The 15,184-nt window shown below is 40.4% G+C and overlaps 1 protein-coding gene across 3 annotated transcripts in view; it reads right to left on the bottom strand.

Annotated features, from left to right (window-relative positions):
• The window catches only part of FAR2 (fatty acyl-CoA reductase 2), a 149,118-nt gene extending 134,340 nt beyond the window's left edge, over nt 1-14,778 (bottom strand). Inside the window, exons 1-2 of one of the 3 annotated variants that reach the window (XM_082771173.1) lie at nt 14,714-14,721; nt 14,455-14,594 (exon numbers count right to left, since the gene is read on the bottom strand). The gene's annotated coding sequence lies outside the window, so the exon portion shown is untranslated. Of the gene's footprint in view, nt 1-14,454; nt 14,595-14,713 lie in introns of those variants that run through there. The other 2 variants (XM_082771171.1, XM_082771172.1) reach the window with 2 other exon arrangements.
• Between the last annotated feature and the right edge of the window lie 406 nt (nt 14,779-15,184).

Genomic DNA, 15,184 nt, shown 5'->3' with positions numbered 1-15,184 from the left:
GCTGCAGAATTTCTTGGTTCAGGCATTAAGTGAAAGAAATAAAACTGGTTTGGGACTAGAATCAGGCCTGAAGTAATATAGCCACATTTGCATATCACCAATGCAACTGGCATTGATAATGCAACTGGGTTAATCTGGAACTCAGAAAGGGATCCACAAAGGACAACCAACGTATGAGTGCAAAATCTTTCCCAAACAGTCCCATGGGAGGGCTGGTACCCAGGGTATACTCTCCGTCATTGCCACCTACAGCATTCTTGAACTGGGACTTCAGCTGTGGGTTTGGGAACTGAAACTTTGGGTGTTCCTTTCTTTCTTGTGAAAGGATTGACCCCATTCTGTCTGTCTCCACTCCTACCTCAGATTACTGATAATATCTTACTCCCATTTATCCTGGCTTTTAGTTATTTTTTCCTTTATCCCTTTCCACAAGTTGGGTTCTTCAGTTAAATGTTACAGCTCTCACAGTCAGATTTAAAATGAAACAATTAAATTGAAAAGAAAACATATCATGAACACTGTTTTTTGAAAACAAGTCTATTATACTCCTGAGAGCTGATTTTATCTTGTCTCTCTACCTGCATCTTATTTTTGACAAGTTCAGACAACAAATTTCTATACATTTCTACAGCTCACAGCTCCTAGCACACTTAGGAAGAGGAAAGAAATAGTTAAAGTAGATGTAATTCTCAATAAGTAACCTTAACTCAACTGAAATAAAAGTTTCTTAGATTCCTATGGTTTTTTGTTTTTTTTTTTCCCCAAAGTCAAAAGAGCATAAAATTTGAAAATGGTTAAGGAAAATAAAAACACATTATATGGAGTTAAGGAAGTCTTGAGCACAGATGAAATTCAAGCTGATAATAGGAAGGAAGTCTTTTTAGAAGAGGAGCTTCCATTGTTCATCATTCCATGCCTACCACTGCAGACAGATAAATGTCACAAACTTACATAATTCCTCTTCCACATTGCACGGTCCTGCTGCTCTGGACAGACTAGCTTGATCAGACCTCTTTGAAGTTTGAAACACAGAAGCTAGCTGGAAGGGACCTCTGGAGATCACCTAGCCCAACTTTTTTCTTGAAGAGGGACTGTCCCCAATGCTAGATCAGGTAATCCACAGCTTAGGCCAGCCAAGTCTTGAAAACCTCCAAGAAGAGATTCCACAACTTTCCTAGGAGATATGCTAAAACTCCTACACTACTCCCTGGTTAGAAACTTTTACCTAACTGCCAGCCTGAACTTCTTGACTGTAACTTGTAGCTGTTTCCCCCTTATTATTACTACTTGCCACTACTGAGTTTGGCTCCACAGACATTGCAGCTTGTTCCTGTGGGTCCAACAGCTCCCATCACCTCAGTAGTCCTTTGTTGTACCCTCTCTCTACTTTTTAGACATCCCCCTTCTTATTTGAGAAGCCTGAAAACTGACTGCAGAATCACAGTAAGCAGCAATGCTGAGGGGGGTGATAATTTCCCTTAATCTGTTGACCATACTTCCAATGTAGACTACTTTGCTGTTTGCCTTATTTACAATGAAAGCACATCATCAGTTCATTTTCACCTTGGTAGCTGCCATAATATCCCATTACTTTCCCTATAGATGTTCTATTTAGACAGCTATTCCCCAGCCAGTACTGTTGCATGGGTTAATCTGCACAAGCACAGAATTTCACAGTTACTATTCAAAGAATTACAGAATGTTTAGGATTAGAAGGGACCTTGAAAGATCTAGTCTAATCCCCCTGCCAGAGCAGGAACACTTAAATCACATCACACAGGGACGCATTCAGGAGGGTTTTGAAAGTCTCCAGAGAAGGAGACTCCACAACCCCCCTGGCAGCCTGTTCCAGTGTTCTGTCACCCTTACTTTAGAGAAGTTTTGCTTCATATTTAAGTGGAACCTCCTATGTTCCAGCTTGCACCCATTGCCCCTTTTCCTATCATTGGATGTTACCAAGAAGAGCCTGGCTCCATCTGCCTGACACTTGCCCTTCGTGGGATTTCAGTCAGCTCAGGTCTCTCACAGTCTAGCTGAATTAAATTTCTACCACTTGGTGTATTAAACTCTCTCTCCTGCCAGTGTAATTGGAACTAAAAATTTTCTCAGGGTATATTCTTTTTCACCATCTAGGTAATTGCGAGAGATAACGCTACTGGTCCAGTCTCTCACAGGCCACTTCTTATTGATCTCTAATGAGACACTGAGCTAGTGATGGCTTGGAATGCAGATATCCAGTCATTTTTCAGTACATTTAACAATCTATACCCTCCAACCCACGCTTCCAAAACTTCTTAAGTGAGAGACCATAGAATCATTAAGGTTGGAAAAGACATCCAAGATCATCTGGTCCAACCATCACCCTACACCAGTATCACCCACTAAACCACATCTCTAAGCACCATGTCCAACCTTTCCCTAAACACCCTCAGGAACAGCGACTCCACCATCTCTCTGGGCAACTCATTCCAATGCCTAACTCCTCTTTCTGAGAAGAAATTTCTCATTTTCCAACCTGAACCTCCCCTGGAGCAATATGAGGGCATTCCTTCTTGTCCTATCAAGAGGAAAATTATAATAAACACCTTGCTTAAGTCAGTCAGGAAATGCTATATCCACTGACATCCACTCAAGTTGGTCAAACATGACTTGCCCTCGGTGACTGGGAACAGCTAACCCAGATGTACATTCTCATCCTCCACATATTTGGAAGAAAATTCCCTGCAGATACAATTCATTATATTTCCATGGATTTTGATAAGGCTGACTGTCCTATAGCTGCCTGGATTCTCCTTCTTACTCTTCTTAAATAAGGGTTACGTTTCACTCAATTTATAATCTTCAGAGAACTCTGCCATCTTTTTTCATTAAGAACTGCATTGCAATTACATCACACATGTCTTTCAGCACCCTAGCTTAAATCGTATCCATTCAGATGGATTTGAATGCAGTTGGTTTTTCTAAGTAGTTCTGAAGAATAAAAAGTATTTTCACTTCCTGAGTGGCAGTGCTAGATAAGGTTCTTTTAGGCGAATGTTTTTTTTTTTTCTACAAAACCATATTTGGAATTGGAATTTATCATGCCTCTCACTCGGTGGGCCACATTACCTTTCTAGCAATCTCTTGCCTATACACTCAATTCCACACCACTTGGGTGCTGAGAACGTGGTATTTATCCTCATTTCATCTTTTTAAAATATGAAAGTGCTCTTGTCCCTAGTCCTAACGGGCAACCATCTAGTAATAAGTACTTCTCACAAGCAGACAGTGATATTAGAAAGAGAAGGACCCAAATCTGCAGATCACTAGAGCTCCAAATACTGATTAAGGGAGAACAGAGACCTGTGAAACACTACTGTACAAAGAAAACTTCTGATCCTACCCTTAACAGTATCTCTAAAGTAACTGGAGGAATGAAGAATAGCTCACAGTTCTGACATGAGCTTATACTTACTTAACAGGACTAAAATTATCAGTTTCATTTGGATTCTTCTAGTATGTTGTTCCCTTCAGGGAAGGAGGGAAACTGACTAAGTTTCCTTTCACTGACATTAGAACAGTTAGCACTGTTGTCTTGATAAACCTGCAAGATAAACTTCTTGAATGTTCAGTGCAAGACTTCTACATATCCTTACAAACCTAGTTCACCAGGGACTCACCAGGGACTTATGATCTGCTGCTGCAGACTCTTCCCTGCTTGCTTCTGACTCAAGAGGATTCACTATAACACTGCCTTCCAGACATCTTCCAACAAAACCCAGTTATGCTGTTCCAACAATCAGTACTAACTGGGAACAAGAGAAGGCAAGCCCTTTCCACCACACGTTAATACAATACATTTATACTTAGTTAAAGATAATACTTATTGCTCACAGTAAAGTGGGATACACAAGTGCAAAACACTCTCTCTTCTTCATTCAGCATGTGGCACACTGGCAGACCTCTATATCTGTGACTTGAAACCTATCATATTGCCTGATTTCCACTTTCTCTTTGCACTGGAGATTATTACTTGGATCCTTTGCTTTCAAGTACTAATACCACACTACTAAATGGGAAAAGCACATCTCCAATGAGCATATGAGCAAACACAAAGCACAGATGAAGTAAACTTAGAAGTCAATAAAACCAATGTGTTCTTGCAGAAAACTGTCTCAAGATGACATAGACAGTTCAGCTGTGGCCCAGTATATCCTGTTCTCATATCACAAAATTCTGGTGGACATATATTAGACTAAACATTAAAATTACACCAAGACACCAGCACTTGTACCCTTGTTAACACTGTATCAAGGTGGTGGTTTTTTTGCAATATTTTGAAGAGCTGATTTAAACAGGGAAGAAATGCTCAACACAGAGAAGTGGCTTTTATAGTTGTCAGTTTACAACTCATGCATCAGAGGACAAATGAAGCAGAAAGCTGATATATTTTAGCTTTTTTTTTTTTTTTTAAAGTCAGATTCTTTCAGAAGTTGCTTTTTTAAAGAAAAGATGAAAGTTTTTTTAAAACCGGACATAGTAATGAACTTGATTGGAGACATAACTCTTAGTGAAAGGGCTGCAAAAATTAAGTATGGAAAATATGGCACTTCAAAAAAAAATAAGGCAATGAAGTATGACCCTTACATCACAATTACAGTTATTCTTAATGTACTTTCCTCTTCCTAATCTTTCTGATCCTTCTCACTTCAAAAGTGTCAAATACATGCAATTGATATAAGCACATGTGGTTGATATAAATAGGAAGTTCTGATATAAGATTTTGGCACCACACTGTAGAGAAAACAGAACAGCTACCTATGGGATATGTCAGTGAACATATATGCTTTTTATGTAATAAATTTAAAGGAAAGTACTTCCAGCAATTAGGAGCACTTTAGATTGAAATTTTCTCAAACCAAAACTTTTACACACTATGTTTTACATGGACAATACACAAGGTTGCACATAGCAGATAAGAATTTCAAAGACAAAAAGAAAAGGAATGCAAGGAAGTGCCAGTTAGACTTATAAATGAACCAGGAGTATAGAGTAATATTTGTACAAATTTCTAAAGAGAAAAGCATCTAACAGTGCTGATGCAACTCTAGGGTGACAATGTAGAGGACGCATTGAAAACATATTTAGAGCAGACACAAGGACTTGCATGCATACTATGAAAGAAATCTGATTAGCTTCATCATATCCATCCATCAGACACAATAAATTTAGCTTACTCTCTTACCCATGAGTTTGCTGCTATAAATCTAGGAGTTACATGAGACTAACTTCTGTGATTCTACTTTTGTTTGTATAGCAGTTTAAGGGCTCACAGTCTCAATCACATTAGGTGTAGGTGGAAAATAAGAGAACTACTCTCTTTGAAGGCACCCTGTCATTTAACAAGAGATAGCTTTACTTCTACAGTATTGTGACTGTATTGTCACGTTTTGAACACATGAACCTTGTATCAGAATCAAGTTCTTACAAAGGGCTCCTGATCACCTCACTTCATCTTCCAGAGGAAGAGCTACATAGGTTGCCATGGAAATTAAACATCAGTGAGAATTAGAGTACATGGTTTGATAAACATGGATTATGTTGTTTCAGAAGGCAAGAACTTGTCTGTCTTCTAGGAGTCAATCTAGTGATGGAAACTCTGGCATCGCATATTACTTTTCAACATGACTATCCAATTTTTAACATAAACAGTTATACATGCCAGCCTATTACCAGAAAAACTGAGAATTTAAAGTTGTATTTAACTTCAGAAGCAAGGCAGAGGCAGTCATAAAACAATCTATCCTCCTACACGGCAGGTCTGAAGAAAACCTAGCCTTTTAGAACAGATGACAGAAACGTATTCAGAATTAAATATCAGCTTGATTATGATTGATCAGCAAAAAGGTGATTATTGAAATATACAGTCATGTATTACTTGAAAACTAAAGCTACAGCAAATATAACAATAGCAGTCATCAGTTTTCTGAGAGGAACCTGAGAAGGAAGACCTTCCCCCCATGCCTAGGTGTGGTGATATGAGCAGCTAATGCAGCTATATAACATTGCCTTGCTGCCAGATCAGAGTCTAGTTTTGCATGTCATTGGCTTACCAGTATCACTGTGTTGGTAGAGCTCAGAAACCTCATATTTAAATACATTTTATCTCATCATCTTGAAAGCATATAGTTTCATCTGATCCCTGAAGTTGCCTGCTGAAAATTGTGTGGAGGGTTCATCAGCTGTAAACAATGTCTAATCAGTTCTTGAAAACCCTTGAGCTAGCAAAAACAGTGGTAGAGGATTGTGTTACCCTTTGCAAATAAAGAAATGGTTGCACGTCAGTTGTATTTGACTCACTACAAAAAATTCATCAGAAAAAATGCTGGACCAAAACACTCTCTTCTATATATTGGGCACTGAGGAAGCAGGAACTGAACATTTCTTCTCATATCAGCTAGTTCGGACCCTGTAGCAAAGAGCAATGCACAGGATTTGAGCTAGGTGCCTGTAAAGCATTGGTTTTAGCTTAAATACAAGATACTGCAGAACTTGGTGGACATGGGTTAAATTCTTTTCTGGGTGACAGGGATTAATATATAGCTAGCAGTTTGCCAGATATCACATAGCAGTGGTGGGTCAGCAATAGGCCAAAATGAAGGCAAAGCCATACATCTCTGACAAAAATCAGTCTTTAAGAACAATTAGCCTTCTCATCTCCTCTGTCAGCTTATTGATGGCAGAACTAGGTAAAGGAGCAAAACAAACCAAATGGGAGATAATAGAGTTATTAGAAAATAAGGGAGATGAAAAAATGAAAAAAAAAATGAAAGAAAAAAGATGAAGAAAAGACAGACATCAGGATCCAATATCTCCCACCAAATCAATACATTTAGAAGATTCAACCTGCCCTGAATTCAAGCATGTAGCAGCACATAGGCTGCTCTGAGGAGATGTGGGGCAAGGCAATAACCACTAAACAGAAATGTAAGAATGAAGAAAAATCAGAACTACAGCTAGACATGGCTTTATGGCCAAAGTCACTGGTTATCAGAAGAACCTGAAGCTTGTAAACTCAGTGGAAAACCTTTAACTACTTTATATATATACAAGATTTAATGATTGTTTTGAAACATACAACAGTGCATGGCACAAACACCCCGGCTTATTAATGATCTGGGGACCAACAGACTCAGTCTTTTCATTTTTTATTTTTTTTTGTCCAACAGAAGACTTGGATGCTTTACAGCAATGACATTCAATTCAGCAGCCAAAGACAAAATAGAACCAGACCCTGAACCGTCATGCTCCCCCAACATAAAGCTAGAAGCAGCAAAGAAGCAGATGTCAGTGCATTCAATGGAGATTTTGCCAAGGACTGTTTCTGTAACAAAAGTTCTTTCACCCTGGAAATTGTCCTTTAAATTATCTTTAAATAAAATCATACATCCACTTCAGACCAGCTGATAACAAAAATAAGTCCCATTCATGGTACTGTGAGTTTGAACAACATCAGAAGGAGTTTTAAGCTGAGCACACAAGTTCTCTCTCTCCCCCTTCCCTTTCCTCCCACCCACTACCTCAAGAGAGCACAATTCTAAAGCCCCCTACTAGAGCTATGGACATATGATTAGGGAATTTCAGAAGAATTGTACTTTATTTTATACTTAAAGATTTTTAATACTAATTCAGAATAATAACATTGTGAATAAGCAATGACAGGTGGTAAAAGCAGATGGTTTTGAAAAGATTTGCGGCAGCCCCTGGCTCCACTGTTCTACTGTCTCAGCAGGATGCTGGCAGAGAAAGCAATTCCCCACCTCACTCAAGAAAACCAGCAGCAGCTGACCTCACCGGCTGCCACAGAGCCAGGATAGGACCAGCAAAGTATACTTGTTCACATTCTTCATCCCACCTCCAAACCTCTGCCTTGCTACAGAAGCCCTCCCCATTGTAAGCCACTAATGCAAGCAGACCAGTTGGGTGATGATCTGACAGGAGCCACAAAAGCCCACAGTGTTTGCTGGACCAGGCACAGATTGGGCATATCTGCTCATTTAGCCAGTACAGCACTGTAGATATTCACTGCAGATCATGACCACTTTGCTTCTGGAAGACGTGTCTGGATGTGTTACTTGTGACCATGCTGAAGGAATACATCTAAGAATGATTGATCATCCATTAACACTCCAGTGCTGAACCTAGACCCAAACACCCAACTTCCCTCAGACCTGTGCTGAAAAATCATGTGCTCTACCTTCTGAATGCCTTGGCAATGGGTGAGACCATACCTTACCTCAATGTTTCTGCAGCATGAAGAAAAAAATCCTGCACAACCTAACAAGCTTTCCACAAGAGGTGGATAAACTTGTGTCATTACTTAGAATGATACTGCAATTGAGAAGAAAACAAAGATACACAATTACTCACATCAAATCTCAAAACTGCAAGATATGGAAAAAAAAATCATTCACATTACAATGGGAACAGTAAAAGAAAAGGAAGTTTCCAAATCAGTGTTGTGTACTTGACCAAAACTGCCAACAAGTGCAGCTACAACCTTCTTCATTACTTGAGCTTTGGGAGACTCACTACGAGTGAGTAAACAGTGCTGGCTTGAGGCTGTCATTTTCTGCACATCACATCAGTTGTAGCACACCAACAGTTAAGTCAGTTGTAATGAGATGCCTCTTATTTGAGGCATCACAGTTACCTATAAAGATGACTCAGGCAAATTCATATACAACTGATGAACCATTAAATTGTACCAGGTTTGGCTACTATCAAACCAATTTGTATAACCCATTTGTATAACCCATTGTTAACTCCATGGTACAAAGAATCTTTTAGAAAACTGCTGTGCTTTGTTAATATCCACACATTTTATGAATAAATTAAGAATCTCTTCCAGGATTTACTAAGGTGTATTGTAGGAACTATGTTCTTTTAAAGGGATGGCACCTTTTCTACATAGTGTCTCTGCTCTTCAGATTTTCCTCAGAACCAGATCTGTTTGATATAATTTCAGCACAGCTCTTATTTTTGTTTTCTGTTTCTTTAAACAGTATAATTGTATACTTTGATGAGAATCTTTCCCCTCTTTTTTTATCTATAGCATTGTTTACAAAGTTCCAACCAATTTACACTTCCATAATTTCATTCACAGTATCAAGATAGTTTGAGGGAATATTCTAGAGACAGTAGTGACACTAAAGTGTATTTATGTTCAGTGTCCCCTATATAAGAAAAATCCCTCCTGAACCATCTACTGCAAAATAAATCGACATCCTTTACAGGATCAGCAATGAAACTGGGGAACCTTTCTTTCCTGCAGTCAACAGGTTTGTAGTTAATTTCAGGTTGTTGTCCCATGTCCCGTCCCATCCCCTCTCTTCCCCCCCCCCCCCCCCTTTTTTTTTTTTTAAACCTTCCTATTTCTTCCCAACTTTATATTGCATAATAGAAACAGTTGTGAAAACAGTTTTCTATAAAGGTAGACACAAATATTTCAAGCCTGAAGTCATACACATATATATTTTGAAGTACACACCACTAAAATTGCCGCTCACCTTTGGGCACAATAAACTATGTTTCTGAGCTTGGATAAAGGAAGGCTAGAAAGCAGCATTAGAAATTAGATGGTAAGCATTCAGATTTGTGACCAGTCCCACCCCTCTTACATGCATTAACAACCAGACATTAGGCTTTGTGTTTGTTCTGCAAACCCCTATAGAACAACTCACTGCTTCTGAAAGAAGCATCTATAAGTGGCAGATAATGGCATAATGGATTAAAAAATGAAATTAAGTATTAGGAAAACCTATAATATGCATCTCTTATGGGTACAGCTGCTCCACAGTTACTCTCAGTAAACAGAAAATGGCGTTATACACAATAGCTAATTTCTGTGGCAGAAGGTATCTTTTTCTGTTAGCATAGATATAAAAGCAGAGCTCTATGTAATTTCCAGTCTCTAGTAACTGCCTAAGCATAGGTACACACCAAGAAAAACACATATACAAGCAACTCCTGCAAAAGGCCACTAATATAAGCTTAGAACTGAATGCAATTATAGTCATATTACAGGTATTTTTGCTAAACATTTAATATGTGTCACGCTTTAACAAAAAAAATATGTATCCAAAGATTTGAGGGAGAGGGGATTTCCAACTCCAATAATTAGCAATAGAGCATTAATTATATGCCTACACACAAGATCCTACTATTGACTATTTCATTGTGCAAAGACCTAATTAGCTGTAATTTTGACACTGGGTGATATACAGATCACAAAGATAACTATATTTTCTAAAGGAAGCCTAAAAACACTCTTTAGATATGAGCTTAAGAATAAATAACATGCACCAAAATGTGTTAAAAACTTGAGATATAGGCTTCAATGCAATATAAACTTCACTGTGAAAGCAAATGAAAATGAAGTTTTGCCAGCTGTAGCTGTGTATCAAGGAGGGCTGTGATGCTGATGGGTGCAAAGTGACCTATGGTGGCAGTACACAACTGCCCATGGGAACTGATTTGCAGAAATCCAGGATACCTCACAAGAGAGCAAACTAGGAACATGCTTCCCCGTGACTGCTTCTATGGCTCTGATCATCACTGATAAGTGACCATCATAGACCACAAACATGAACCTTGTTAGTACCAGCCATGTACAAACACAAAACAAGGAAACTAGACTGTCACTAGTTTGCGATTTCAATTTAACATGGGCAGATTTGGAAGCAACAGTGGCAGAACTGACCCAAAACCAAAATTCAGAGATTGAAATCCTTTGCAGAGGGAGGCAATGTTTATTTAGCAAGCCAGAGTAAGGCCTCACCTCCTTCAAAGATGCAGGTATTTAAAAGAACCTTTTGTCTTTCAGATGTCCTCTTTCTTTAGTTTCATCAGTCCCTCCCAGAGTATGTCTACATAGGTGACCAGAGGAACACAGGTACTTCTCCTCACTCTCCTAATTGGCTGGATATAAACCAAACCTAATCTGGAAGGCATGCAAAAGTGTTAACATGGCACTGGGTGAGCTCATTATACTGTAGTGCCACCGTCTTTTTAACCTGGCACAAATGGGATTACTACTGAGTACCATGAGGATTGGCCTGTTCTTCCCCCAGCTGCATGTCTCCTCAGTGCTGCTGACTCCTTGGTGCATTTCAGTCACACATTGAGTCAGACCCAGGAATTCATCCAACTGAAAACCAAGCCAATAACAACAAGAACGGATTTGCATTTGGCCACAAATTATAGTATCAGCACAAGTGAGAGATCAGGAATTTGTAGCCAGAGGTGAGGCAGGCAGGCTAACCCTCTGGCAGCAGCCCACATTTGTGGTAATTTAAAATGACCACTGAACCTCACCCTTTGCCTTGTTGAGAGACAAATATTGGTGACCTCCAGCAACAGTCTCACATTAATGCAGGTGAACTGCTCCCAGGCAAGAACTGCCTTTGCATAATAACATTCTGTGTGCCAGGGAAGTGAACGTGCTTCAATCAACAGTTATTTCTAGGTATGTCTGTAGATGCCTGACTCTTTTCATGATCTACTGCTAATAACTTAGATAGTGTTAACTTCACTGGACAGCTTTGCTACATTAAAATTCATTTCTTAAGCCTCCTTTGTGGACCTGGGAGCCTTAGGGAATAAGAATGCTATAGTTTTTAATAGTAATAATTGGATAATATTGCAGTTATAGAGAAACACTATGATTATCCCCAACGTCTCCTTACAAAGGCAAGAAAGCCAAACAATAAAATAAGCAACAATTCCCAGGTTAGATAATCACTCATCAGCAGAGTTTCCCCTGGACCCGTGTTACTTCCTACAACCCTTCAGCTTCTATAAACTATTCAGCTTCTTTAAACTATTCACACCTGTGTTAACATCAAGGAAGTTGGGTCTTTCCTCCCTTTCCCATTTCAAAACATGTATTTTTCCCTCCTTCACTATACTGTCATTTACATGATCCATCCATTGGAGATAGCAAAGTTATCTGCCATTGGGGAAAAACAAACAAACTGCTAAGTGATAAGGATTTGTAACTTCCTATGTGGAATGTAAAAGAGAAAAATGAAAAGTTTCTTACAATGACAGTCTAACATTGCAGACTGCCCTACTGGAGAAAGGATCTACACTCTGCTACAGGAACTGAAAACAGCAGCAGTAAGATTAGCAGCAGAGAGATTACTGAAGAAACCAACTGCTCATTAATTTTCCCCCACTGTACCATACAGGCCAAATGCCAGTTTCACTGCTTTTGGTGATATTATCCATATTCCCTGCTATGTGCCTTCCACCCTGCCATCACTTACATTCATACCAGCAAGCCCACAGCTCACCAGCCACCCACTCTGCCCTGCTAATGATCCAGATCTGAACTGACTTAAGAGTAAAACATGGGAAGTTTATCTAAGCTGCCAAGACAGAGCTGTTAATTTTGTGCCTCTGTTAGCAAGCCATTCCCTACCACCTTTCTGGCAGTCTTTTTTTTTTTTTTTTTGTCAAGATTACATGTTACAAGTTTTATTTACTCTTAGGCTCTTCTTACATGATCTTCAAGATGTTAAGCACTCTTAGAACTCCATTTCCTCACCACTGATCTAAACAAACCTTAATAGGGATTAGAACTGAAATCCAAATTGGCAGAAATGAAAATGTTGCAGCTTTGTTACAATATCAGATGCATCCATCAATATCCTCTAAATATAGTGAAAGGTTAGCCTAACTCTGCTATTGCTTCATGTTTAATTCAGATACCTTTGAATGAGTGCATATCCTTCCCTCACCCAAGTCTTCTATTCTCATCACCTATGTAATTCTGAAGAATTTAATCTAGAAAAACACCCCAAAACATAGAGGAAATGTTTTTAAAATGTAATTTCTACAAAACTGTATTTTATCAAATGAAAGATTAAAGAAATGGAGATGAAAACACTAAATCATAATAGGGATTCTACAACTCTTCTAAAGCAATCATCTGTAATTTTTCAACTATGTAATTGCTTTAAAAAGATGAGTACGTTATACAGTCAAGAACAAAACTTGCATTTCTCTATTTAAGAACATTACAGGTAAGCAGAAAATTATGATTTTGTTGAAACAGTAGATGCAAATGAAAACAAACTCCAGTAGCATATCTCTGAACTGCCATCAGCTCCCTATCAAACAGGTGAAGATTTCTGGAATGCCAGTTCACACAAAGTTATTCTGTAAAGAGATGTGGGCTTTTGGATTAAAAGTTTCTGAAAGGCCATGCTTTTTTTTTTTTTTTTTAATATACCTTTGGGATCACATCATGTTTCAATTTTATTCTTACTTTAATACACATTCAAATAAATCAGACTCAGAGAAGATATGAATTTTGGACTAGATTTCACCAACCTAATAATAACCTTTACTGGCATCTTAAATAAGGCCAAAAAAAACAACAACAAAAAACACTAATCATTTGACTGAACCTATGGCATAATATTTCTGGGTGAATCAACTCCCATTTAGTTTCATTGCTTCCCACTGCAAGATAATGGTCTGTCATTAGTTATTTGTGTCTCTAGTTATGCCCTTAAAAGGCTCCAAGGCAAACATATAATGCAAAATTGTTCTGAATAACAACATTATTGTAAAGGACTGTATGAGACCAGGTCACATGTCTAGCTTCTAGAAAACCGAGGATATCCTCACAGGATCCTGCAACAAAAATTGGGGTAAATCTTTGCGGTGCCATGTGGGTGGATGTCATGAGTTATCCAGTAATTTCCCAATCAAGAGATGGGAAACAGCACCGAGGCTTGGAATAACCAGACCTCTTCATACAACCGCTGTCTAATACTAAGCCCATTTGTATTTATTTATTTTAATAAAAGGCCTAATAACAGGGAAAACAAGACAACCCTCCCCTCAAAGCGCATTAATTTTTCCCCCTTTTTTGGGCGGTGTGCATGGGGGGAGCTGTAGCACCGCCCTACCCAAGGCAAAGCAGCGCAAGGACCTCTCACCGCGCTCCTCATTCATAGGGCTGCACTCCACCTTTAACTTTCCCAGGAAGAAGCGGGGGCATCAGCTGGACAGGGTCGGGCCAGTGCCGCCGTTTCTCCCCCAGGGCATCGCCCGTCGCTGGGGGCCTCACTCCCAGCCCGGCCCGGCCCGCCCCAGAGCCGCAGGCAGCCCGGCCCCGCCGCCCTCCCTGCTTCCTGAGCAACACCATCCATCCGCAGCGTGGCCTCCTCGTCCTCTCCCCCATCTCATTTATTTTTCTTATTTTTGTTATTATTATTTTTGTTTCTTCCCCATGCCCCGCGGCGGGTCGTTACCTTCATTTACCGCCCTTCCCACCGATTCGCGCCTCCAGACCGCTGCCCCCCACCTCCCTTAGCACGCAAGCAACTCCCGGTGAAGGAAGAGGAGAGAGGAGAAAAGAAAAAAAAAAAAAAAAAAAAACGGAAAAGAAAAAATACAAACCTCTCCTCCTCTTCTGGGTTTGATACTATATATCCGGCCGGGGGAGGGAGGAGCAGCGCCTCTGCTTTGCCTTTCCTTTCGGAGCCCACTGGGGATGCGGAGCGGCTCAGCCCACAGGGGCCCCACTGCAGCGGGAACCGCTGGGAGGAAGCAGCGACTGGAGCCACGTTTTGTAGTGCCGTAGGGCACCCGAGCAAACCGCAACAGTCCTCAAAGGGCAGGCGAAAAAAGGCTCCCACCCGCAGCCCCCTCTCCTTACCAGGATCCCGGGGCTCCGCTGCCGGCTCCGCCGCCTCCGCGCAAACCCGGGACGCTGCAGGGCGAGCGAGCTGCAGCGGCTCCTCAGCGCCTCCCCGAGTCCCTGCCCTGCCCTCGTCGTCCTCCCTACCCGCCTGGCACCAGCAGGGAGCGGGCGGTCGTGATTTGCGGAAGGCAGAGCTGGGCTGCGGCCCCCGCACGGGAGGGGAAGGGGAGGAAGCCGAAGGCTTCACAGATCCATGGCGAAGGGGCAGGGCAAGTGGTCCCCAGGCTTTCCTTCGAGGGTATAGCACCTCCTTCCCTCGTCGCTTTAAAGTCAGTACGTTCGGCTGTGTTTTTAAAATGATTAGGAAGAATGTTGCATAGAAGAATAGCTATAAAATCAGCACATTAACTACACAATTCGCGTTATAGGCTTTTAAAAACAAAGACCAAAACACAATATACCTACTCAGCCATGAATCCTGTTCTC

This window comes from Aythya marila (genome assembly GCF_965140915.1).
Source record: "Aythya marila genome assembly, chromosome: 1".
Classification (NCBI taxonomy): Eukaryota; Metazoa; Chordata; class Aves; order Anseriformes; family Anatidae; genus Aythya; species Aythya marila.
This window is presented reverse-complemented; position numbering and strand designations above follow the sequence as displayed.